This window comes from Onychostruthus taczanowskii, unplaced genomic scaffold, assembly GCF_017590055.1.
Source record: "Onychostruthus taczanowskii isolate IOZ18803 unplaced genomic scaffold, ASM1759005v1 scaffold83, whole genome shotgun sequence".
NCBI classification, from domain to species: domain Eukaryota; kingdom Metazoa; phylum Chordata; class Aves; order Passeriformes; family Passeridae; genus Onychostruthus; species Onychostruthus taczanowskii.
Genome location: NW_024506221.1, coordinates 3,405,500 through 3,432,287, shown reverse-complemented (window position 1 = coordinate 3,432,287; position 26,788 = coordinate 3,405,500). Strand labels below are relative to the sequence as shown.

The 26,788-nt window shown below is 41.4% G+C and overlaps 1 protein-coding gene across 3 annotated transcripts in view; it reads left to right on the top strand.

The window, feature by feature from the left end:
- Positions 1 to 18,983: 18,983 nt before the first annotated feature.
- The window catches only part of GHR (growth hormone receptor), a 119,062-nt gene continuing 111,257 nt past the window's right edge, over positions 18,984 to 26,788 (top strand). The window contains exon 1 of one of the 3 annotated variants that reach the window (XM_041424567.1): positions 18,984 to 19,133. The gene's annotated coding sequence lies outside the window, so the exon portion shown is untranslated. Of the gene's footprint in view, positions 19,134 to 22,828; positions 22,848 to 25,183; positions 25,245 to 26,788 lie in introns of those variants that run through there. The other 2 variants (XM_041424569.1, XM_041424568.1) reach the window with 2 other exon arrangements.

The window sequence follows — 26,788 nt, the reverse complement described above, 5'->3', positions numbered from 1 at the left end:
CTTCTAACTTTTCTGGAGTGTGTTTTGGAGTTGGGGATGTTTTTTGTTTTGTTTTTGTTTGTTTGTAATTTTTTTTTTCTGTCAAAAGCTGTTTGTATTCATGTCTTAAAATAAGATAAACATTCTCTGTATTATTTTAACCAATTTTAAAGACATGTCACGTACGTGCCATCCAACAAAATCCCTAATACAACAGCCCCCATTCCACATCTAGTCAAGTGCTTTCTTTCTCATGCAACTTTCTGTCCTTCCAGCTGAGAACTTACAGGTTTATTTGCTGAATTTATTAGATTAAAGATATTTGCATTTTGTGCTCTGAACTTTACTGTTCACTTGAGAAGCCATATTTAGCATGGGCACCTGTAAAGGAGAAGCGTTGCCATGCTGTTGTATTTTTTATGAACAGCATTTAATACAGCAAATGTCTAGAATCTCTGACAACTCTCCAAAAGAACCCAGTTTGCCCAATCTTGATATTATTATCAGCAATAAATCAGGTTTTCCATTTCTTTTTAGTCAGGAAAGATTACTGTAGTACAGTCATAAAATTGATGTTATTCCTTCCTTACAAATTACCACAGTCCTAGATTTTAGTAGTGTTCAAAACTGCACCATGAGGTTGGTGTTCCTGTGCAAATCCTCATGCTGGAGCCCAGAAATGTCTGCCTTGCTTCTGCTCTTAAAATCTACCTGTAAAGGGAGCAAAGTGGCTAAGTGGTTTAAGCTTGAAAATTACTGCTGTAGCCAAAATTGATTTATGGTCCAGTTTCAGGTTACAGTCTGGTTCAATTTGAATACAAATATTATAAATGTTCAGTGATCAGTTTTCAAGGTGTGCTAGAGGTTGCCTGTGACTTTAACCTACAGTCCTCAGCTGCTTATTTAGGGTCATCTTGTCTATACCAATGTTATCTGTGTATTTATTTATGCACTTCCAGTTAGTCATTGACTTACGACGACAGTGCAGTGGGAGTAGCTGTCTCACTGCCAAGTGTATATTCTTTGCCTGGAGCCCAATCAATCGTAAGAGGCAACAACCAAATCACAATTATTCTTTTTTGGTCATTTCTCAAATGATGGACTGATTGTCTTTCTAACTTCTTTTTGGAATCAGAGGTACCTTCTTGGTCTTTTACCAATAAATGCAAGGGAAATAAAATCTTCCTTCTGAGTACAGAATATATCAGCTGCCTTTTGAAACCAAGTATGAGAAGGTGGAAATATTAACCAAGACCTTCAGTAATATTTTGGACTGAAAAACACTTATGCCCGGTTCCCTGAGTCATAAACTACTTCCTCTGCAGCTTTCAGTAAGAAACTCAGGACAGATTCTAACTCATGTTTAGATGTTCTAGTTCCTGCAGCTATTAAGGGTCTCTCTGCAGGCAGGTGGGATAGTCAAATGTGTACAGGGATGAAAGCTTTTAAATCTCACCCTCTGGAGACCTCACTTCCCATCTAAAGGCAGGGAGAAGGGACTTCACTGCATCGGAAATGTATTCCTCATGAGGATAAGTGCACTGAAGAATGTCAGGCATTTGCACTTTGACACTACAGCTGTGTCAGTGCCGGACACAGACCACGTTACGGAGGCTTCGCAACAAAAATGACAGAAACTTACTGTGTAGGGGTGACTATGTGATAGGGAATAGAGTTTGTCTTCGCCCATGCTTCTGAAATTAGGCATCAGTGATGGCTGAGGGGCTGTGAGCACAATAATTACTTTCTTCAGATAGTGAAGAACTGAGAGCCCATTTGTGTGCAGAGATGAGCATAGCTTTGAAAGCCTGAAGAAATCAAGCAGAACCTAAAAAATGGAAAATGAATGGTGGTACCAACTGATCACAGGCAGTAATGAGGGTTTCAGTAAGCTGAGAAAGCAAGAATTACTATAGTGCAAACAACTCTTCAATACAAAGACAAGTACTTTTTGTGTAAAGCCTGACTCTGAGGAATCTGGAGGGAATGTAGTCTTTGAAGATTGCCTAAGAAATAAGTGCTCAAAGTTCACAGGCTGACTTAATCAAAGCAAGTCACCCATTAAGACTTCCTTCACATCCCAAGTACTTTGTATCTCAAGGCATATCTCCTTTCTGCACCCAGAAAAGAAGGCTTTTTCTCCATGATTTTGTTAGTGATGAGGGATTTTCTAACAAAACTACCATCAGAAAACCATTTATGCCTCATTTTTTATGCTAGCATTGGATTTTCCAGGTGGGTTCTGTGATTTGTTTGGTTTGGCTGTCTTCTAGCTGAGGACAGGATGTGTGTTATGGACTACCATGCTCATTTCCACTACCCATTCTTCTTCACTTCCTGAATGTTGACTAGTCTGGTCAGGGAGGATGAAAAGCTCTCTTGCCCTGGAGAACAATAGCACTTTGCATAGAGCATCTTACAGTGAAATCTTCCGTTCTCCTAGATCTCAGATGCTGATGTCCAGAGCAAAATTCTGCTACTGGTGGTGTGGGGCATGAGTGTGATAGGACTCACTTCCCAGGCTACCCAATCCTTGGGAAAGGAGGAAGGGTGAACTGAATCACTCAGCCTAGAAGAATCAAATCCAAAGATGATATTTGTCAAGGTTAAACAGCCAACATAAACACTTGCACCTTCTGAGGCCTTTTCCTTTTCCAGGGGAAATCACTGTATCAACCATTCTCTCACTGTTAGTGGCAGAGATGATACAGGATCATAATGGGGAATAGCTCCTGGTAGGGAAAACGAGGGATTAACAAGTGACTAGCTGTAGGGACCTATAGGGACCAAGGACTTTATTTAAATGCCCTTGAGGTGCCTTGGTCACAAGACAGAGTCTGGCAGTCATGCTAGTCCCAGACTATGCTCAGACTACAATCACAGGTCATGTCACAAACCCTGGTGATCTGGGAGCTCTGCTGGTATTTATCATCCCAGCAAATAGTACACTTGCCAGTCCAGTGAATTAAGTAGCTCTGGGGTGGTGTTGCAACACAGTAGGCTCATTAACTTGTTGTGAAATAAGCAGAATGTTATGGAATAGCACAGAAGATCAGCGGAGGATACACAGGACCAACATTCCCTTTGTTCCTGCAGGCAGGATTACCAGGCAAAGACATACCTTTATTAAGTTTTGCCACTTCCAACACTTACAAGTACATATCTGTTCTAATTGCTTTGTTTAACTAGTTTTGAGTCCCTGATTTGCTTGAATCCTACTTTTAGGGGCAATTTTTGATCCTTATGAAACAGAGAGGAGGAAAATGAGTATCATGGAGGTCACAGCAGCAATTTTTTTCTGCTCTTCCAAGCTGCATTTCACATTCAATAAAAGTTTCGTGGATTCTGCCTTTGAAGAAGAGGGGAGCCTCATTCATCTCAAGGATGACGGTTTGATTTAGAAAAGGAATGAAACCTAACTGTAATAGTCAGCTGAAGTCAGCTGTTCTGCAGCCGATAAATGGCCAGGACACTGATGAATAAATAGCTAGAGTGCACAAATAATGGAAACATTACTCTTAATGGATCAAGGCATTACAAAATGTGTTGTTAGGCTATGTTATAGGAATTTGGAAGAATTTTTTTTTTTAATGATAAGGAAATATAAGAGGCATTGGTGGGATGGGGAGAAGAATGGTTCAGTATTCTAAAAGGGAGTTAAAAGCAGTAAGAGACATACCAGCAAAGGAAATTTCCACATCTCACATCCTAAGGAATTTCCATTGCGTCTCTAGGCAAGGCAAGAAGAGGTAGTAACCATGGACTAAGCTGGAGAAAGGGAGGGAGAAAGAACAAAAGGTTGAGATAGAGAAGAAAAAGGAGAGCTTAAGTATTAAAAATGGTAAGAAAGACAACTATCATATCAAATTTGTGCTTTGGAGTATAGTGATACAACACTTACAGGATAAAGTGACACAGGACTGAATGCTGCAAAGAGTGTAGGAAACATGAAGGAAAAATGACCTCTCTTACTACTGAGGGGCAAGCTGATCCTTTTCTACATTTTGAGACAACAGGAGGTATCCAGGTTACTACAGCAGGAGAAATGACTAAGAAATTCAGTGCCTCTACTCTACTGCTATCAGTAAAAAACCCAAGTCATTCTCATCTGTTGTAATCAGGTGTAATTAGGTAAAAAAATTAGCAAGTGAGTACACTTCAGGCTTATTCTGTTAGCACTGGATTTTGTTTTAGACCTGTTTTTCCAGTTTTGTTGGCTTTGAAAGAGGCCATTTCAGTCTATGATCCAGGACACTACAGATGCTTATTGTTCCTATTTTAACAAAACCACAAAGTCTAGGAATAAAATGGCAAAAGGAAATAAGCAGCAAAACTGTAACTAATAGCATTTATTAGCTCATTCTGGTATTAATGAAAGTACAGTTTAACACCAATGTTACTTTTTTGTCTAGTTTAATGACAAACTTTCTTATTGGATTCAAATTTTACTTTTGTAACAATTATCATGGTAACAATCGCAGTCTTCATTTTGCTGGGAAAAAAAGTGTGATGATTACCACCCTGGGGACAGATAGGAATTAGATTACTATATAAAATACTGTGTATATTTGTAAATTTAGTTCTTTTGTTTGAAAAATTAATTTAAAAATTGACTTGAAGACTTGATAGATATTATGCAAATGAAACTGGCAGAGTTGTGTTTGTTTTCCCTCTAGTCCCATAGCCCTGTGATTTCAGAGCTCACCACAGCTCTCAGCCCTGCTTTGATTATCAGACACCAAGCACATTCTTGGAGTTGGTCCTCTCAGACCAGACCCTCTAGGGTGTGGAAAGTGAGCTCAAATGTTGACAAGCAAGGACCCATCTAATTTTACATCTCATGAAGTAAATGTCTCAGTGCTCAGTGTAATACCTCTGTGTAGTGGCTGTTCTGCCTGGATTCAGGTGCTGCATTTGTTGCTGCAGCTGCTGTGGATAGCAAAGCTCTCATGAGTACGTGAAGGGCCTGGCCCTGTGGTGTGGCCCTTGTTTGAACTTGGCAGATAAGGACCAGCCAATATTTTAAACTGCAGAGTTCAGAACAGTAACCATCTTCTAGCATTAAAGATTTACAGACTTTATTTTAATGATGTAGAAGAACAAGTCAATTCAGAATAGCATTAAATTTTTACTTGTAACAAATATCTTCCCTGTCTCCTTTCCTCTAACATACTTATTCAGATGGATATTTTAATCAGGTATATACAAAAAACTTTCAAGACAATAAATAAATAAATCCTAATAATGGGGAAGGGAAGATAGTTTCCCCCACCATGGGGGGAAGGAGTTAACTGATTTCCTGTAACAGAAAAGTCCTCGAGTCCAAGGTACTGCAATCATGGATGCAGAGGCAAATAACAGCATCAGTTATGAGATAACATGGTCTTCCTTCAGAAAATATTTGAAATTTATAGTTCAGTTACAAAAGTGTTCTGGGAAGGATCACAAGGAGCCTCAACCTCTGAAAACATTAACCTGAACTGTAGCAGAGCTGCGCAGCTGAAAGCAGGGAAGGAAAGAGGTGGGATCTGAAAAGGCTGGCAAAGATTTGGAAAGAATATTAATATACATAAATATTAATGTCTTTCTCTTACATAGAAGATACTCCAGAAAGTCTTGATGTATGAAGCAGCATCTGAAAGAAGCAATTGAGTCAATGAGCGTTGCTGCTTTAGTAATTTTTATTCCACTGTGTATTCCTGAACTGCGATCTCCAACAGCTGTGTCTGGATTGGGGAGGGGGGTTGTGCTTGGAGATCACTAGCTGGGAGAAAAACTCCCAGGAGTTTACACAAAGCACCATTTAAAAGCTGAGTGCATTGACTCAAAGAGAGTTTTTGGTTGGGTTACACAGACAGAAAACTGGTAGATGTTTGGATAGAGTATGACAAAAACCCCTTTGTTTTCATGCTATTAGGTTTTAAGTTATGGAAATTAATTAGAGACAGTTCAAGTAGGCAGATGATCATGTCTACATCTGTACTACTAAGTGAAACAGAAGCAGTCACTGATGGGCAATGCCCACACTTATATAGCTTTTGGCCATGGTTTCCTCTGGGCCCCCATCCAGTACTTGTATAGTATAATTATTATTTCTGTAGCTAAAATTGTGTGAAGTCTCAGGTTTCAGTCTGCCAGACCAGTGTTTTCATAGTGTGAAACTGCATGAATGTGCTGCAAACCCCTGGCGTGTACCATGTTGCATGCCCAGGGATTCAGACACTGCTGGGACAGAGCTGGGACAGTCTACGAGCAAGGAGCCAGCTCCAGTGGTTTAGTCATCTCTGTACTTTCTACTGGAAGCAGTTCCCAGCCAGTGCTATTCCCCTGGCATTATTCAGGACTTGCTGACTCCGGTCAAAACTATGCCAAAGAGTGTGTTATGTGATGGGGATGATACAGGGCCCAGCAAGAAATCTCATTGCCAGGTCCTGTTTTATTTTTTTGTTGCATTGAAATTACTTTCACTAAAGAGAGAAGATGAGATTTAGTAGAAAAGGAGTACAAGGGATGACTGGATGGAGCTTTGTCAGCAATGCTTAGGAGATCAAGGTAGATAGGTACATGTACTCCTCCTAGCACTGCCTGTCCTACTCCTCAGGGTGGCCAGGCTTCTCACCTTTCCCTGTTGCAGTGGCCTCTCTCTGACAGCAATCACCAGCTCCACCAGCACCGTGGGGACGGCAGCTTGCTCTAAAGAAGGGACTGTGGGCAGAAAGATGGATCAGACAAGGGACTTTGTACAGAGATAAGCCAGTATTAATGACACAAAACAGAAAATGCACAGAACAGTGTGTTTCACCCACTAAAACATGTGATCTGGACCTTGTAGCCTCTGAGAAACCTCAGCAGAACCCAAGGTGGGGCTGGATTGCTGTGAGCTTCCCAGAAGACGAGCACTTTGCTCACACTAGGTTCAGCAATGGGACCATGCCAGGACTGATTTTGTGGATTTTGTGACTCCAGAGCAGCCAGATCTGATATACAGCAGCCAAGTACCTGTATTTCACTGCTCGAGCCAAAATCACAGGTTTAGGACCGTGGGTAGCAGGACTAAGGTCCTGCTGATCTTCAGGACTAAGACTACTGATCTTCAAGTGGGCAGCTTTTGAATTGCCTTCTTAGAAGTTCAGTTCACATGAAATTTCAAAATGTTCAGGTTTTGGTCCAAATCAAAAAAAAAGCAAACAAAAAAGGAGTAAAAAAAAAAAAAATTGCTTTAAACTGGAAATTCTTCTTTTAGGTCAAGTCAGCAGCAGGATTATTAGGCAAATCAAGAACAAAGCACCAGCTGAATCTCCATTCCTATCAGAATTGACTGTTGATTTTATCAGTCTCTGACCTGAGAGGTGACTAAAGCAGCCTTCTAAAATCAAAATCAAAGCAAAGAGGCAATAATGTAATTATCAGTATACCAAGGGAAAAAACTGGGAAGGAAGTGAGTAATTTCAGGTGAAGGACAATTTTGATTCATTAAAAAAAAAGAATTTGCTGGCCATGAATGTATTTAAGTATGAAATGCAATGAATTCTAATAACCACAAGAAAAGCTGAGTTGTATGCTCCTATCTCAAGATTCATTGCTTAAAATTGACTCTGAGAGTTTGAGATGTTTAAATGACAAAAGAACTGGAAACTGTTCTGTATATAAACTGCAGAGGATATGTTGAAGAATATCCTTCTTCTCTCTCTGCCCATGTGAGTAAGAAGTTTGGAGTCAATGGATCAATGGTGTGCACCTGTATCTCATGATTCCTAGTTGTCAGGATGTATGCAGGCTCTTTATGTAATACTATGCATTGGAGATGCCTCTGTTTCACTTTTCAGCAGTTATTAAAAACTTCTCACACTGTTCTGGTTTTTCTGTCTCTAAACTTCATTAAAATCATCAGGTGTGAGAAAGAAATAATGAGGAAATCCCAGCATATAAGTAGATATACAGTCATGATACTATTTTGTTGAGATCACTGAAATATGTATGTACCAAAGACAGTAATCTTACTATTGTAATCCTTGCCTACCTGACCCATTCCATTCTTCCCAACTATTTCTTCACTGTAGATAAATGGATGGGGCTTGATGGTTCCAGTCCTGTAGGCTGCCACTTCTCCTGCAGGGTGGCATAAACAGTGTCTGTGCTGCACAAGTAACAGAAGCTATACTTTTTAATGAGATGTGTCTCCAGAATTACAAACTTCCCTCACATTTCTCCATGCTTGGGTAAGTTAAAGATTTGTTTCATGTATTAAATTAAATTTCTAGGATGCAACAGGAATACTCCAGTGCCTCTCTTATGGAGAAGCTTTGACCAGGCATGAATTGATCTGAGAGTGAGGTCAGAGGCAAACAGACCTTCAACCCTGAGTCCACAGCTGTGGCTGCTTGCCTCCTCATCATGTCAGGCCAATGTCTGCACTAGGAGTTACAACTGAAAACTACTAAGTCAAAATTATAAAAGTGGCAGAGTGAATTTATGAAAATGGGAAACAGCAGTTTTGTGACAGTTTCTCACTAGAGCACAACTTCTGGGATTGAAGTCATTAGTGCTCCTGTTAAACAGCAAGTAGCACAACCCTCAACATAACAGGGACCTCCTCTTGGCTGTGTCAACTATTTTATGGGATTATTTCTGCATAAGCTATTTCTAGCTGTAGCCTGTGTCAGAGGTTTGGGCTGGCTGGATATCCAAGTATCTGTTTACGAGAGTCAGGATGGATGGAATGTTATCAAGTACAGTCAAACACAACTGGAAAGGACACACACTGTTGGGTGCTCCACTTCAGGGCTAGAACGGTGATTAAAAACAGCAAAACAACATTAGGTAAATGTCGCTGCCATTGTTTGAAGCCATTTAAATATTACAACTGCAAATGACTTCAAGGCTGCTAAACTTCAAGGCTTCTAACCTCCACTAGACTCAAGTAAACAATGAAAAATAAAAGCACAACATAACTTAAAATTTTGATAAAAGACCTCTTTTCCCTGTTTGTCTGTTTGGTCTTTCTGATAGTCAGTAACATAAGAATACTGTAAAAATCTTCAGAGAAGTAGAACAGGGAAAAATTTACATGTTCAGATTTAATTTTATATACCATGTGTTCACTCTGTATGACTGCTTGTATATGAACAGTTTAGGTACATAAGTCCATTTTGAACAAATTTAATCAAAAAAATCATGTGCATTGGGGAGGAATACGACAAGCCAAGTTAAAATAATGAGGAGATACAAGAAATCAACAAGAGGAGTAAGGATACCTAAAACATGACCACAAAAAAGACCTTACTGGTAAACAGAGTTACAAGTAAGATAACTACATAGTAAGGCAATCTAACATTAAAGGACATAGCCCTCCACTGGTGCTGAACTCCAGACAAATGAGAAAGCTGGAGTCATCAAAAGCTTGTGGAAGATGGTGAAAGAAGAGGAGGACTCAGTTGCAGCTGTCAGCAGACTAAACCACAGAACAGAGAATGAACAGAGAATATGTAGTGGAAGCCTTTATCATGAACAAATGACAAATCATTTAACACCCAATGCATAGAAGCAGTCATGAGAGAGCATAACTACCCAAAGAATGGGTAGAAAAGGAAATATCAGGACACAGATCAATTAACAAGCTCTATACCAAAAAGCATTGTTCGCCACTTCTATTTCTGTGTTAAAAACAGAGAGAGGAGAGGCTCTTCTGGATGTGCTTCTGTACCAATGAAAAGTAGCTGTTTGAGAAAAGAATGATGAAAGGTGACTTGGAGTCAATGACTGAAATTATAGAGTATATATTCTCAGGGAAGAAAATAGAGAAAAAGGAGACAATCATTGAAGCAGACAACTTTCACCAATTCAAGTCAATAAAAAAGGCAAAGGAAAAAGTAATTAAGTTGTAGCAGAAAACAGAAGTTATACTTATCAGAAGGGAAAAGTATTGAGAGAGAACTCAGTTTAGGTAAGTCAGGAACTTTTACTTGATCTCAAACTCACAAAGTTCCATCTAAAAAGTAGAAATCAGATCAAATTCTTAAACATATAAAATAAAAGTATGATCCAATCAGAAGATTAATGCATAAACTAAACACAGAAGTAGAAGATACTTCAAAAGGAAACAAGAACTAAAAATAACAAAGAGAAAAGAAAATTATGATAGTCAGCTTTTCCTGACTATTTGTGAGACTGGAGGCAAGACAATGACACAACAGATGATCCCAAGAAGACTGGAATATTTAAACTTTTTTTGCATGTGACAAAAAAAGCTGCAGACACCTCACTAGCTTAATTAATAATCATGAAAAGAAGTTAAGTATTCAATTTAAAACAGGGTCAGGAGAGCCTTATGGAATGTTCTCAAGTCAGCCAGACCAGACAGACGTTGGCCTGGGATATTTTAAGAATGAAGTGAATTCTTCAGATTAGCAATTACTTGAGAATCTGTCAAAAATGGCTAAAAGATATAAGTCTGGGAAAGGACAAAAAATAACCGCTGCCTTATATAATAAGAGGGGAGAAAGTAGATGAAGAAGAGGCTGGAAATACTAAACTAATCAATCTAACTTCAACTCAGGAAAAAAACAACTCAGAAACAAATCCAAGGCCTATCTAGAATTAAGTAAACTCTTTGCAAATGCTTTAAATGAAAAGTAATGGCATAAAAACTAATTTGGTAATGTGTACAATTTTAGACCCATTTTCTTTATTTTGATACTCTCATATCACAAAATTACAGAACCCTTTTTTGTTCTGACGTTATTCAACCTTTTCTTAACAATCTGGATAACAGCCTTAATAAGTTTGCAGATGAGACAAAGTTGAAAAGAAGTGCAAACATGAATGTATTGAAAGACACAATTCAAATTCAGAATTATCTTGAGAAATTGCAGTGGTGGAATGAAAATGGATTAAATTCTACATTATGTACTGTGCTTAGGTGGAAATAATCAAATTTAATGCTCTGATTTATAAATAGCAGTATAGCCTTCAAGCCTTTCTCTTCTGAGCACTATTAGAACGTCATGTAGAGAACTTGGTCCCTTTGGGGCATTATACTTCGGAGGAGACATGAAACAGCTGGAGAAAGCCCAAAACTGCACGTGATTAGAAGCAAAGAGAATGTGATCCATGATGAAAGATTTTAAAAATAGAGACCCTTTGGCCTAGGGCAAAGGAAAAACTCTAGAGTACATGGCAATTATTTTCAAACACAGAAGAGAATAATCTGATCACCATTTTCAATGTGGATAGAAGAATTCTTGAATTTAAATTTTGGCAAAATAATAAGAGGTAGCCATTACGGAAAGCATTATAGTAATAAACACGTGAATATCCCACACAGGTAGCTTTAGTAATTAAGGGGGTCTTTTGCACTGAGATATTTAGAAAGCTAGTCAAGAAAATACCAAGAATTAGGAAATGAAAGTAAATCCTGCTTTGGGATACATGAATAAACTATACTATGAGTAGCAAACTCATAGCTTTCAGCTGTATTTGGCTTCTCAGTAGTCCAAGTGTGGTAGCCATGTCAAAATAATGACATGCCAAACATGTCGAGCCCATGGTGAGCAGGTGGGATGTTCTGGTGTAGGAGCTACTGCTCAATATGAGCCTCCATCGATGCAAGGAAGTAGTCATCAGATCCTGCTTAGCGTGAAGTCACCTCTTTTCCTCAGCTTTATATTTAGCTTGCCTCAGATCCCATGATGGAGCTCAGGAGTTGTATAAGAATACTGCTATTCTCAGGACCCCTGCTCTTTGGTCCCCCCAAGATATATGGTATGCATCATATAGCTATCGTCCAAGGTAAAATATTGTTATGCAACTCCATTAACCAGAAAGAGACGGGACACACCCCAAACTGGATGACTCTTGAGGCCATTTCTGTGTCCATCAGTACAGTTATGAGCACCAAGCATCATCAAAGTACAAGCATGCAGGATGAAGACTTTGAAATAATCATGCACAGCAATGTCACCAAGGCAGTAATTGAGGGCTAGAGGACCATAGATTGTGTGGATGGACAGCCAAAACACAGGGAGGACCTCATGGAAGAAAAGAACTTGTCATGTTAGACCAAAAGGATCCAGAGGTCTGTATTTTGACTGTAAGGTGGTTATGGCTCCATTAAGGTTACTGACAGGAGAATTATCAGCGTAATCACATCTGCAAAAAAGATTAGAATAGGGAAACCAGGGAACTACAGACTTGTGAATCTGATTTTTACACCTGATTAGATGGATGATACAGAGTAGAACTGGGAAACATGTGAACAAACACAGTCTTTCTGAAGAGTCAAAGTGCTACCTTCCATCACCTCAGGAACTTCCATGCACATACAAATATTCTGCCTTGAGAGAAACTTCCCTGTGAGTATTTGAATGACAAAATAATGCAAGTCGGGATTTTCCTTTACTGATATTACGATTTTCTCAAAATGGTGAATTGTGGTAAAAACCCAGGCTCTCCAGATAATGGTTAATGTCATCCTGAATAGAAGAACAACCATTATGAAGAGATGGCAACAGAATGTATTTGATCTCAATCAAATATTTGAGATTTGTCCATCTCAAATCCCTTATTGTCACAAATGCTTAAGATCTGTCAACTAGACACCTTAAGCTGAATCATAAATTAAAGGATGCTGCTGTTCCTGAACTAGCAGGCTTATGAAAACAAAAATAAAATTACTTCTGGCTTTGTTCACATTCTTTGATTACCCCAAGAAATTTAAGAATCATGCTTTATAGTCTGTGACCTTGGCCAAATTGTCTGTTGTCTTTTGCATGGTAGCACTACTGTTTAAGTGTAAAGTGAATTTAAGTACACAAATAATCAAGCATGGTGTCTATTCCAACTTCTGTGTTCTCCTTTCCACCTTAATCTGAGAGACAAAAGAACTTGATGTGGAGAGCAGGAACATGTAGCAAAAGTTGCAGAAAAATGTTCATGCAACATGGGTAGACAATAAATATGTGCTCTGATCAATTAAACGTAAAATACTTGGAGGTGTGAATTGGTTAGGTCTCCAACATGTTACAATTTAGGAATTCAAACATAGGAAAGCAACAAAGCCTTGTTTGAAGTGTCTAAATCTTTGGGACATTTAGACAAAAGCACTTTAGGCAGAAGCTCTACCAGACCCCCAAACTTGTTCAATGGCAGAAGGAAATGGAGGACAACATGGACAAATAGGTGCAGAAAGTGGTCTCAGGCTCTGGATTCCAGGTTTGAAATATGTGCCTAGTCACAGTCTTCAATAAACACTTGACAGATTAAAGATGGGATTCAGTTAAGACCCAAAGAGCAATAACATCAAATTCATAACATAATACACACAAACACACCCACACACATACATATACATGCTATAAAATTGATTGATGATTTTCACTGTTCATTTGGAGAAGTTCTTCTGACTAATGTAACATCTAGGATGCAGGACAACCTGCGTAGTGCTGGAAACAGGCCAGGACCAGCTTTGATATTTCTTGCATTAAAAAAGAGCAGTGAATATATCAGTTGAACCAAAACCTTCATCTCTACAGTCCTCCATCTCCCTTCTTCAGAAAAACAAGCAAGGAAAATACCACAATATACACCTTTCTCAGCAAACCAGAAAGTCAGTGTATTCATTACATGGCCAGATAGGTCTTTGTTTATATTAGCTGTAGATAATGACATGATAGATGACTTAGAAACAACAGAAAGAGAGAGCAAGAGACCTCTGGCTGTGGCAGAGCATTTCTTAATTTTTTCCTTTCTTGCTTTGCCTGTGCCTTCTTATCCTGCATGTATGTTCACATTGATTCATTGGAGATTAGCTCCTAAGAGAAAATTCTCTGTTTCCACAGATATTTATTGGTTAGGTAATTATTCTGCTTTCATATAAAGTATTTGGGGGAGCTTTGCTCTGTAACTTTAAAGGAAGTAACCCAGACAACCCACAAACTAAATTTTTCCACATATTCAGAGGCTGAGGACAGACCTGCTATTAAATATTGTTTTAACTTTTATATACAGCAAGCACTGTGCATTCCCAGCTCTTGGTACAAGTCTGATCATGGCTGGAATATGCATTTTATTAGTGTGGTTTCTTTTTGTGGCAAGCAATCGTGTGTCATGGTACTTTTTTCTATAATTCTACTTATGATGGAAATTTAGATTAAAAGAGAGCTTCTCTTCTTTCAGCTACTCCTTATTTCTTACATGAATAAAGAACATTAAGAAGGTGAAGGAAGGAAAGAAGAAGAATAAACTTTTCCCTGCACCGAATTTTGACTAGCTATTATCCTGAAAACAAATATTTTGGTGGAAAATACAGTAAACGTCTAAATGACTGGTTAACTCTCTATGAAGGTTATCACCTAAGTTTCACACACTGCCAGTGGACTTTCTTTCCCCTTAAGTTTTCTAAAAGCATGACATAAAGGGGAAACACTTATTCATCTGAATAATTCTCTAGCTCATTTCCAAAAGACCAACATGTTCCTTTTACATTTCCCATTTTTTATTACTACCTAGATAAGATCAGTGAAGATTAATTGGAAAAAAGTGTGTGTTGTGTTACTAAAAACTATGGGTTCATAGTCCCTTGGACTTGTGCTTGGGAGCCAGTAATCTATACCTGTTCTGTTTAATATTTGCATCAATGACCTGAAGGAGGTAGTGTGTACTCTTGACAAGTTTGCAGATAACACCAAGCTAGAGGGACTGGTCAATATGCTCACGGGCAGAGCCATCTTACAGCAGGACCTAGACACGCTGGATGAGCGGGCTGATGGGACCTGTGAGAAATTTTGCCAGGACAAATGCAAAATCCTGCCCGGGGGGCGGGGGGGGGTGGGAAGCCCATGAGGTGGTACACAGACACTGCCAAACTGGAGTGAGCCAGTGAAGCACTACCAGGATGCCCAAATCAGGAGTTGGAGCATTGGCCCAGAGACAAAGGGCATAATGAGAACTGAGGAGTTCAGAGCAGAGAAGAAAGGAAACCTCTCGCCCCACAGGACAGTGCAGCAGTGGAGCAGGTTGCCCCAAGATGCTGTGCAGCCTCCAGATATGAAATTTTTTGAAACCAAACTGGGTAAAGCCCAGCAAGATTCGTCCTCTTCACTGACCCTGCATTGAGCTGGAGGTTGGACTGGAGAGCTCCTGAGATCCCTTTCTAGCTGTGCACTTTCCGTGTTTATGATTGTGTTAAACAAGAAGCCAAGAAAATAAGATGATAGATTTAAACTGCAGTTATGAATGCAGAATATGAACAATATTTTTATTTAATCTGCCTTCTGCATTATTTCATGCAGTTTTGAAAAATAAAAACTCTTTTTGTAATTAGTGTAAGTAGTTTTTCACTCAAGAGAAACATATCCATGCTCACTTTAACCTCAAAGCATAGGGAATTTTAAACTACTCAGATTAAATGACCTTTTTTCAGGCCTCCTGTAAAAGCTCTGCAAGTAAAGCAGTATCAATTAAGAGTGCATTTTGCACTATTGCATTGGCAAAAAGCCCAACAACAAAATGTTACTTTATTTCCCTTCAATACAAACTTCTAGACAAAGAAACCCCTTTATCTTTTTAGCATGGACCTTGCATGTGTACCCCATTATATTGATCCAGAAATATATAAATTAACATTGCTTTTGCTGACTCTAGGCAACTACTGCCTGCTAAATCAAGCCACGGGAGTTTGGCTGACAGACTTTACCGATACAGCTACCTTTACATTGCAAAAGCTCAGATTTTAGCCAGTGCTTACAGTAGGCACTCACTGGCAAGCAAGTCTGGCAAAAATTACAAACAGCACTTGCTTTAGACACTTAGCAGTAAAGAAAGTAAACCTCTTTCAGATGAATTATCATTAACAGAGCTGTTGGAATTCTATTTGACACCCTGTTGATAAACACTGCATTATACACTATTGTAAACAGAGAGCAAAACAAGACTCAGACATAATTTTGTCTTCTGCACTTGCGTCCAGAGCATCACGATCAGGAAGGATTTGAACTTTTTTGAACACTGTTTGGAAAGGAGTGAAGCAGCAACTGCATGTAGAGAAAAGGGTAAGTGTAGGCATTCCTGGATATTGTATCAGAGCAAATGGTCAGAATTCAGGTGTCCTTACTGAATGTCCTCAAGCCAGAATTGCTTTTCCAGGTTTTTTAAGGAGATTGGATGGAATCTGGACGAGTGATAGATAATATGGCATAAACCAAAAAGTGAAGAACGTGGGCATGGATGAAGTTATACATAGTTTTAAAAGTAGATGTTTCCTAACGGATGTATAAAAAATACAACCAATCTCTATATTGTTGCCAAGATAAGACTCATGCTTCATATGATACCAATCTTGGGTATTTTACTGCTAATATATGTGGGAGATTAAACTACTACCACAGATTTAGCAGTATTAAATCCAGTAAATAGTTTAATATACCCTGAAATCCTCCAAAGAAACTGAGAATAATAGTTATCAAAAGACACCTTTTTTCATTAGTATTATTTTAATAAGAGACAAGCCAAAAGACCACTGACCATTTATTATGCTATTTATTTGTATTGGGGTGATTGAGAAAATTCAGAGTATTTATCCTACACACAAGTGACACACAGCCTTTTGCTTCCACAGATCCAAGACCAGCTGTAGACAATGTGGAAACTCCACTCTTACCTGTCTCCTGTCTTTCCTCCCCCCACACCCTCACAAGATTCTGATTCAAAATTACTTTGGCTGCTTTTGCCTATATCTGGTCTTGTTGGCAGTGTACTGTGTTTGACATTAGTTGCCATGAAACTAAATTATCTATCATGTGAAGAAACAAAAAGCTTTATCTAGTATAGACAAAGTCTAGGCAGCTGTAAACCTAGAATATATAATAAATCGATGGATTTATTGTTATCCAAGCTTATTTGTACATATAATAAGGGAGCAACAAATTATTTTCTCTGGTTTATTCATGTGGTATTCACTGCCATTTAGTTAATGCAAACCAGTTTGTTATAGTCCCAGGTATTACTACATAATAGGAATGTTGTATTAAACAGACCCCAAATAAACATCTCTGGACCTGGAATCTTCCCCTTTTATCATAGTGCTTTAACAAAAAACTTTAGGGCTAGTATCAGATCTGTGGTTGCAATTTCTAACACACTGAGTTATTAATCATGCTTTGCCATAGCTTCAGCACAAATGGTAAGAATGAAAGACCTGAATAACAACCGCTAGTTTGGCAGCACAGGCATCTCCCAGGAGACGTGGGTATGAATTCCCTGACCAGTGGTAAGAAGTGGAACTATATGTTTGCACATATATTAATGCAAATACAATGGTATTGTTCGATAGTGTTTAAAAAAAACCTGTTCCTGTGATTTTGAATAAGGAAATGGCAAGAGATGGTTCTGGTAGGTTCTGGTAGGAATAAGGAAGATGAATCTGTGTGTTCTTAGTTTAAAACCTCCAAAGTGATACTTTCATCATATATTTATCAATATGTGAGATTTTTGTTCCCTTGGAAGCTGATGAGGTCACATCTCACGATCCATTTCACCCCTGATACATGTCCTCAGCCCCCTGGAATCACTTTCTTTGTTATGGGCAGAGGAAGCCTGGATCAACAGCACAGTTGAAGACAGATCACTTGCTGCTCGCAGGTGAGTCTTTGAGGAACACCAGCATCCTAAGAAGAGCAGATCCCAGGCTGGGGGCACCTGGTGCAGTAGGAAGGGAAGGGCAGCACCAACCTGACCAGCCAGAGGTCCCAGGAACTGTTCCCAGCCATTACAGTCAAACAACTTCCATATGCCGGCACTGCTATTCCTGTACATCCAACACAGCAGAAAGCTTGGGTGAAATACAATTCTCTTCTATTCACAGTTAATTTCAGAGCGGGCTTTGTGACTTACTGAATGATTGTGAAACTCTTGCAACACTGATGTGTGGGGCTGTTGTCCCACCTTTGTTTAATGAGGAAGCCAGATGCTGAGCTATTTTGAAGGTGGGGTCACATACATGACAGGGGGCCCGCAAGGGCCTTAAAGATCAATGTGTCACTGCTGAGGTCACCTTTGCACAGGTGGGTCTGCCTTCGGTACTTTGTCAATGCAAACGATAACTAAACAAATTGATGATGGTGTGCTCCTTTTTAATGTTTTCTTCCCTAAACAGTTTTTCAGAAGAGAAGTCTTTTATTATTTTAAGACAATTCCTAGCAGACGCTCTCCGTTTTCCTGTAGCTACCTTCTACACTCACACTACTTAGCCCTGTGCCTACACTGCCGCACACCTGGCCGCGGAAGGTGCCATCCCTTCCACCCGGCAGCCGCGCCCGTGGCACGCTGACACCCCCTTCACCCTAAAATCGTGTTCGTCGATCCTGAACACAAGCACGACTGCCAGACCTGCTGAGCCCCTGCTTTAGGCTGGGCCAGGAGCCCGGGGCTCGCCCCCGACAGCCATCGCCGGTAGGAGCGCGCCCACAGCGCGAAGCTGGCGCCGGGGCCGTGCTCCCGCCCGTCCGGCCGGGATGCGCGGTGCAGTAGCCGCCGTCCCCGTCTAGACGGAGCCCCGCGGCGCAGCCCAAGCGCCGGCAGCGGCCGCGGCTCGGGCCGGGAGGCAGCGATCCCCGAGTCGCGCCGAGCCGCCCCACCCCGCCAGACACGGTGCCCCTCGCCGCTCTGACCCCCTCTTCGCGGCGGCCGGGCCGGCACTTCGGGGTGAAAAAGGACAAGGAGTACGCGGCGATGGCCGCTGAGTGCGCCGTGTCCCGGCAGGACAGGCACGGAGCGGGCTGCAGCAAGCGAGGCGAGCGCCGACGCCGCCGCTATCGCCGCTGGCACCACCCGCCGACGGTGCATGGGGAGGGGTGCTGGGGAGCGCTGCTCGCCGCCCCTCGCCCCGTGCTGATCTCCCCTCCCTCCCTCCTTCCCTCCACTCAGCTCCGCTCTGTTCTCCGCCTGCCCTGCCCCGCCCCGCGGGAGGAGTGCGGGCTGAGCCCGCCGCCCCGCCGCTCTCGCTCGCGTTCTATGACGGTCGCAGCCTCCCCAGAAGTTGGGGCCGGCCGCGGCGGCCGCTCGCTGAGGCGCTCCCATGGTGCCGGCGCCCGCCGGGGGGGGGCACGTCCGCTGCCGCCCGCCGCGCCGCCGAAACTTGGGGGAAGTTTCCGAGAGAGTCGGTGAGTACCGGGCGGCGGCTCCGCGCCGCTCCCCGCCGCCCGCCTGGCGCGGCCGCGCAGCGGCTTCCCCGCCCCCGGGGGCGACGGGCCGGGGTCGGGCTCCTGTCCGGCTTCGCCTCCCCTCGCCCGGGATTGGCGGGCGATCTGCGAGCTTGCCCCACGGTCCCGGCCGGTGGCGGAGCCGCTCCAGGAGCGGGGCCGCCCGTGTCCCGCTGCTGTGGGCAGTGCGGCGCCGGAGCCGGGCCGGGACCGCGGCGTCAGCTCTGGCCGGGGCTGGGACGGCGGGCGGGGGGCGAGAATTCTTGGCACGTCCCATGCTGTGGGTGATGGATGGGGTGCCGGGGAAGAGAAGCCTAGCCTCGGAGATCTGGAGAAACAGTTTTCTTCAGAGAAACCCTCTTTTCTGTGTGGACTTGGATTTTAAAAGCAGATCAAGAATGGTCGTTTAGCTGCCAGCGTCACAATCTTCTCCACTGTAATAGACCTAATCAGAATTTTTCTTCTGTATGATTTATTCCAGTTTATACAATCCCTGCAATTCCGACCTTTTTTTTTTTTTTTTTTTTTTTTTTTTAATGCCATTTGTCCATAGTTTAGTTTCTTATTGTGTGGCTTGCTGTAAGTATTGCATAGGATAAAAAAAATAGACAATGTTTTGAAAAATAAATACTGCAAACGCTCTGAGCAGAGGTGTGCAAACAGAGGGGTTATATAGTGTAAGAGTAACTAGAGTTTTATCATAGTAACATCTTCAGTAAAACTTGTTGCAAACTCTCACAGGGCTAATGCTGGAGATCAAGTGAACTAGTTGGTGTGAACTAGTTACTCATCTTTTCAGTACAGTATATTTTGTTTAGAGTATAGTGTATTATTAACTTTATGGTGTTCAGGCACAGCTTAACTTTTCTTTTTGTGTAGCAGCTACAGAAGACCCACACCTGGTCCACCTTTCTGGTCATGATTGTGTCAGAAGTAAGAATGAAGCAATTAAAAAACTGTAACCCAGCACTTGAATTGGATCCTGTTTTATTAATGCTTTAAGCAAGTATTTACTGATATGAAAAATTGAAGTTATTTGTCAAGATCTTTTTAGCTGAAATCCGAAAGAGTTTTAACTGTAGCTTAGACTTGGTTGCTCACATCAGCAATGAAAATGCAGTTGGCCATAGAATCAATTTAAGGAGATTTGGTAAGGTACATTTAAATGCTGGTGTGTATATAAAATATGCTATTTTAAATATTGAGATTAAAGCATATTGCAATTGAGATGTCTTGTGGCTCTGAGTGATAAATGTAAGTAATAGTGTAATTTATTCAGACAGCTTGTGCTGTTTGAATAGGAATGTGATGTCTTTCATCTCCATCACATCTCAGTCTCGCATTACTAGAATTGCTACTTGCCTTGTTAATTCATGATGTTAGCATGTTCTAATAACTATGAAGGATTGACAAACAAGACAGCTTGCAGTCCTTCTGAGGAGTAATTTCTAACATTGCCAGTAAGTGGTAGTGGTACTTTTATCAAATATATGACTATAACTGCTGAAACTTACACTGTACACTAATGTACAGAAAAGTTATAGACACCCACCAAATATTTTTAAATTCTCTGAGGATGGTCAATCATTGTTTTCATTACCATGGGCTGTTTTCTCTCCTGGTCTTGATGTATTTGCACAGCACAGTGTAGCACCGTTCAAGTGTAAAAATCAAGGGCTCTGTAGAGGCAGTCCACAGCGCTGCTCCCAGAGAGTGCATGGGTGTTTGTGCCACACTGGCTGTGTTGGGGAAATCTGCAGAGCTCAGTTGTAGACATCTTTACAAACTGAAGTAGCATGTAGTACTGTATGTGATCTCTTGTACCCTCTTCCAGTAAAGAGTGATCAAAACCTCTGCAGGCAAATCTCCCGTTTACAGATTGGTGCCATTCCTTTTCATGAACTGGAGACTAAGGAAGTATGAGTATATAGTTTTAGACCATAACTTCCACTTGCATGGTCTCTTTTGTCTGACTGTATGTACATGTCTAAGTGCTTGTATTAACTGGAGCTAGGCCTTGCTCCTGTTAAATGAAACTTTTGCTGCAGAAATTGTGTTTTATCATGCGCCATTGAAAGGAGCATTGAATGGAATAAATATAGCATCATGTATCTTATTTGAAATACCAGATTTCCACGAATAAAATAGAATCTGCAAATATTTGTTGTTGAGGAACCAGTGTAGGCAGAGATGCTTTGATTTTTTTTTCTCTTATTGAAAAATAAGTGCTTTATCAGACACAACAGCACTTGCTTGCATTCAGCCCAGTTGAAGATCTTGCAATCTTAAGGTACATATCAAAACATTTCAAAAGCATTCCAAATTTATAAAAATTATAGGAATACCAAGAAGTGGGGGTAAAGCTAGTGGTGTAAGAAAGGGAAAGGCTACCATCAGTAATAATGAGTTTACTCAGCCCACATGGGAGTCCTTCAGTGACAGGTTAGCTAGAGAATCAGATTTCTTTTAAATAAAAGGTTTTTCTTCTCTTGTTACCAAATGTCTGTGGGATGGAAAGACAATTCTTTGGCCCAGTGGAGCTGAGGTAGTAATTCTGGGGAGAGGGCAGTATGAGGAAAACAGAGAGAGAGGCAGTAGGGCTGCTGCTTCGGTGTGGTGAAGGCGAAAGGCTGATGCAATGAGATACTAGCTTGGCAGGAACAGATTTATGTCAGGACTTGAAGGAACACTTTGTGCTCAAACTGTTTATCACTAGGGAAATCTTCTTTTACCGTATATGAATCCTAGTTTAAATCTTTGTATGAGGTGGGTGTTTGTTTACATGTTATTTTAGTTCATGAGACATGGAACAAGTGTCCTCTTACCAAAGAGCTGGTTTTCAGTGTGTGAGAAACAATTTTTCCCAGAAAATTGTAAAGGCTGTTTTCTGACAGACATGAATGTTGTCCATATCACATGTACTGCAGATTATGAATTGAAAATAAATTTAAACAGATATTTTAATGACCTTTAGAATGCATGTATTCTATTGAAAATACCTTAATCACTAAAATTAGTTATTTTCCTCATTATTAATAAGTTAGTGTAAAATTCAGAAATACTTCACAGCAGGATGGCCTGCAACAGGGTAGAACTTAATGTCTCACTTGAAAAATATAATGTGCCTTGCTAATTGCTGGGCATTTCAGACGTACAATGTTGTGAGGATAAAAGAGAATGAAAATCACTCTTACTGATGGAAGAACTGCTGAAAGACACAATTGGTGGTGGATGCATGTGCACAGACAGTTGGGTTAGAGTAACTTTTCAAATGTAATATTGCCCCACTCTGTTGCTATGTACTCAATAGCTGAAGGACTACATGACAAATCAATCGTTTCTGAGTTTTAAAACTCCATCTGCCATGCTATTAATACTTACCGTGCTAATTTAAACCATTTATGTTTGTCTTTTGACTTGCCAAGAGATCCAGACTACCATGCCAACACCCATACCTACTAAATCATGTTCAGCTTTATAAATTAGAGTTACAAAAGTACTCCTGTTTGTAGTGACACAGTCTGTAACATAGTCTTTTGTCGTGCTATGCCCGTGCTAGTGGTTGGATTTTGTGGAAGGGATCCACTGAGTGGGATCATGGTCCTGTCGGGGAAGGTGATACAGGGCTGCATGGAGAAAGGTGGAGAGACAAAAACCTCTGCACAGTGATTGCTGGTGAGAGATTATGAAACTGGTAAATGTAGCAGAAAATTTTAACCTCTCTGCATTAAGAGAAAAACACAGCACCCATTCTGTTGGTGTGGAATGATTTACGCTTCCTCATTTCTCCTTTTCTGTAGCCATTTAGTGAGACTCAGAGCATTAGTGCATTACAGCACTAGACCTGCTTGGCCTCTGCATCAGGCATGAGTGACTGCTGAGGATGGGTCAAAGTGTGTGAAACTGAACTCAGAATGTGCAAAGCAAAGATGCTTTACTAGCTTTGTGCTCATTAAGGCAGGAGATTGCTGTCTCTGATCACTTAATAAGCTTATTGCTTGTAATTCTAGAACAAAGGTGATACATGAAAACATAGAAACTAATAATCAGTTGCATTTAAATAGGACATTAACAGAGATGGAGATAATATTTAGAACTTCAAAAGCTGAATAAATGCTGTCACAAATCCATTATGGTCTTCAAACTCTGTAATTGGTCCAAACATGAAATATTGTTTTGGATGCACAACAGTAATTTTATTTTAAAAAAGTCACTAGTTAACAGACAACAACTCTGAGGGAAAGTTGGAAAGAGGTTATTAATAACAACTATAACATTACAGCCTTCAAGTGTTTAAATAGAATTTGAGTTTTTACTGCCTGAAGAGAAAACAGGATCAGTAAAACTCCATGTTGCAGAAAATCCCTAGGATAAGTCAGTGGTTTTTAGAAGTTGCACTTGTGTTTGTCCTGTGAACAGATGTCTTTTTGCCTGGCCAATATGCAAAAGTTTTGGGTTTTAATCCATACACAGTGTATCTCTACAACCTTATTGGTATAGCCAAACAACTCCCTTTGTTCCTGTTGGAGTTTGGGGATAGTCTGACCATTAAGTACAACTTGTAGGACAGAAGAAACAGACTGAAGGAACCATCACATTTAATTCCAGATGTCTCAGTTAAATGAGCATGCAGTCAGTTTCTGCTTTACATACCTGTTTCCCAGCTGCAGCAAGGAGTCTGATTTCTGCTATGTTTCATGTTTCTTTTTTTTTGCCTGCCTTTTTCATACATGTGTTATGTTAGTGCTACCTAGAGAATGAGTTGGGCTCTCCTTCACTGCATGGCTGAAAATATTGTTTAAATTTTTTATGGAATGCTTATTAAACTGTTTGCTCAAGAGCCATGTTATAAGCCTACTTTATAATTGTTCTTAGTAATGCCTTGTTTACTGTTTTCATCCAGAACAGCTTTAACTGTTTGGTGTTTGATGGTTTGCGGCATTGCTAATGGCTTTAGGTGATGCTATAAAAAGTGAGTGAAAACAAAGCAGGATTCCTTCTCGATGGTGGTTCTTGTCCCTTGCTTTGCATGGGTTGAAGAAGACTGGTTGTGGTTTGATTTGGGACCAAATTTTACCTGTTCTGCCTAGAATAAGGAAGATCTGATGCAAGGACTGAGAGAAGAACAATTAAAAGCTGCTGTATCTTTGGGTTTTGATTGCATTTTATGTCTGAGCCTGTTACAGTATATCAGGGGAGCAGTGTGGAACTTTACTCAAAAAGAAATCTCTAAAAAAAACATAGCTTTCGTAATGACTGTGACAGTTTGCAGTCAGACAGAGTGGCTCTAAGGACTAAGTCAGATGTTAAGTAAACAGAGTAGAATACAACATGGTCAGGACTCTACCAGGCCATCTCTTTCATAGGACACATAGATCAAGCCTGGTGAGCTGTGCTTATGCTGAGGCTTTGGTCTTGTAGGTTGAGTCCTGGCTGGTCTAGGGTATAAAACAGGTATGTTGAGCCATCTGAAGGAATGATTTGCAGGGTGCAGTGGGAAATCCTCCTCTTTTTCTACAATCTGTTTGCAGGTTTTGGCTGAGGCACACATATAACTGCAACACATGCAGCTGAAACATTACAGGCTGGTGCTTGTTCCAAATAGTGCCAGCCTACTGGTCCAGCATGTGTGAATGAGCTTATCTTACAGCTGCAATGTTTTTGCAGTAGGATCAGAAGGAGTGTGTGAGACAGCGCTTTACACTTTTCAGCTGTGATTTCTGACCTTTGGAGAGCAGCAGTGTGCCTCTGGGTCTGCTCGTGCTGGGTGTTGCTAATGAACACTGCACAGGAGAGGTGCTTGTTACGTGATACGGTCACTGCTGGCCGACTGTACACCAGCCAGTTCTGCTGCTGCAGGACAGCGTGTACAGCACGGAGGGACTGCAGCCTCCGAGGGGGAGAAACGGCCCTCCACTTCCCTGTGAGAAAGGCTATTTTTGTGGAACTGTGTGATGAGCTCTGGTATCTTCCAGCTCTGAGGTTCTTTAATTAGGATGGCCATATCAGTTGAGAAAACATATCAGAAAAAGAATTCACTGTTGTAAAGAAGCCTGTGCCTCTGGTTCTTAGGTAAGTATTTTGTTTGAACAGCTAATTTCCTTGAAATAATGGATAGCTTTGAGAAAATTCATTTATTTGGTTGTACTGCATCCAGATTTTTTCGGTGGCATGTAATTTCATCCACCACAAGGCACACACAAGTGGGTTGGCTGCAGTGGATTCTGCTTGATGGTTCTCAGGGCTCTAGCTGACCACAGAGGTGTCAGTGCTGACAGTGAGGAAGCATGGCACCTCTTTAAGTGGTGTGAGGGCTCTGCCTAACTTACATTGAAGCAAGAAGAACAAGGATATTTACTTTATACATCATTGTAAAGCTAGCATGGCTTTATACAAAGGGTAAGTCTTGCCTGACAAATTTGGACACCTTCTGTTATGGAGGTACAGGTCTGCTGGACAGGGGCAGAGCAACTGATATTGTCTGCAAGGGCTTACGCAGTTTGACGCTGTCCTGCAGGCCATCCTTGTGTGTAAATTAGAGAGACATGGATTGATGGATCACCCACTTGGTGGATAAAGAGCTGGCTGGATGGCCACACTCACAGTTGTGATCAGCAGTGCATTATCCACATGGAGGCCAGTGATGAGTGGTGTCCCTCAGGGTCGGTCCTGGGGCCGATACCATTCCACACCTTTGTCAGTGACGTGGACAGTGGGACCGAGGGCAGTCTCAGCAGTTTGCTGATGACACTGAGCTGGGTGGAGCAGTGGGCACAGGGGAGGGAAGGGATGGCATCCACAGGGACCTGGAAAGGCTTGAGAGGTGGGAGCAAGCAAACCTCAGTGACAAACAAGTGCAAGGTCCTACACCTGCGATGGGGCAATCCCAGACACTCCCACAGGCTGGGAAGAGAAGTGCTTGAGAGCAGCCCTGTGAGGAGGGACTTGGGGGTGATGGCTGATGAAAAACTCACCATGAGCCCACAGTGAGTGCTGCCAACCCAGAAAACCAAGGGAATCCTGAGCTGCATCCAAAGGAGTGTGGCCAGCAGGTCAAGGAAGGGGATTCTTCCTTCTATTCTCCTCCTGTGAAACCCCACAAGGATCACTGTGTCCAGCCCTGGTGTCCCCAGTTTAAGAGGGACATGGAACTGCTGGAGCAAGTCCAGAGGAAGCCACAAAGCTGGTAAGAGGGCCGGAGCTCCTCCCCTAAAAAGACAAACTCAGAAAGTCGGGGATGTTCAGCCTGGAGAAGAGAAGGTTGTGTGGAGACCTCAGGGCAACCTGCCAACATCTGAAGGAGGGCTGCAGGGAAGATGGAGAGGCACTCTTTATCAGGGACTATAGAGACAGGCAAGGAGAAAAGGGTACACACTGAAAGAGGGGAAATTTAGGTTGGATATAAGGAATACATTCTTGACTATGAGTGTGGTGAAACAGGTTGCCCAGGGAAGCTGTGGATGCCTCAGCCCTGGCAGTGTTTAGGGCAAGGCTGGACAAAGCTTTGAGCAGCCTGGTCAAGTGGGAGGTGTCCCTGAGCATGACAGGGGAGACTGGGGCTAAATAATCATTATAGTGCATTCCAAATCTTAATATTTCTATGATCTATGATTTTT